This window comes from Mandrillus leucophaeus, unplaced genomic scaffold, assembly GCF_000951045.1.
Source record: "Mandrillus leucophaeus isolate KB7577 unplaced genomic scaffold, Mleu.le_1.0 Scaffold739, whole genome shotgun sequence".
Lineage (NCBI taxonomy): Eukaryota > Metazoa > Chordata > Mammalia > Primates > Cercopithecidae > Mandrillus > Mandrillus leucophaeus.
In genome coordinates, this window is record NW_012108019.1 from 573,692 (window position 1) to 574,560 (window position 869).

Consider the following 869-nt stretch of genomic DNA (forward strand, 5'->3'; position numbering starts at 1 on the left):
CCCTTTTAAATGCACATGTATAAATTTTCTGTTTACTTTGTATGATTGCTTACTGGTTAGTTTTGTTCTTGTTTTATAAGAGATTTTTAAAAAATATTAAAAATATCACTCTGTGAATGTAATATTTGATATAACCATTTTCTAGTTTTTCTTATTTAAATGTTATTTGTTATTTACTCCATTTTGTTTTTATTTATATTTTTATCTCCTATGCTTATTGGAGCCTTATTGTATTTTTTACTCTAAAAGTAATAAATGTTCTTTGAAAAGCCTTGAGGAAAAAAAAAACTCAAGAGTATAATAAATAAAAATAAGTGTATTCAATCTTAATATAAAGAGAATGAGATTGCTAACAGTTTAGTGCTTTACTGCCTTAGATATAAGCCACGAGTTATAAGCTTGTCTGATCATAAATAGTAATTAATATGTTCATTTAAAATTCATATTTCCAGACACTTTTCCAGAATTTCTCATTTAATAGTCTTGTGTGAAACCTCTCCATCTGTATTTTATATTATTTTATTTATTTTTTCATTTGTATTTTAAATGCGTAGCTATTCAGGGTATTCTTTTGAGGAGACAGTAAGGAAAAAAAGATATAAAGATACAATCGGTCAATCTGATAGACGAAAAAATGTATTTTGCTTTTGTCGTAATTTTTAAATTATCATAAGGTTATAAATCTTTAAAATATGTATTGTTGGAATTATTTCTTTGTAAATTACTTCCTCCTTTGTCTTTTTTAATTTTAGAAAGTCTGTTATTGAGTTATCAGAATTCACTAAATGATAAATGCAAATACTTATATTCTGATATATAAATATATTTTTAAGCTTAATAAAATATTTACTGTTTAGTATATATATACA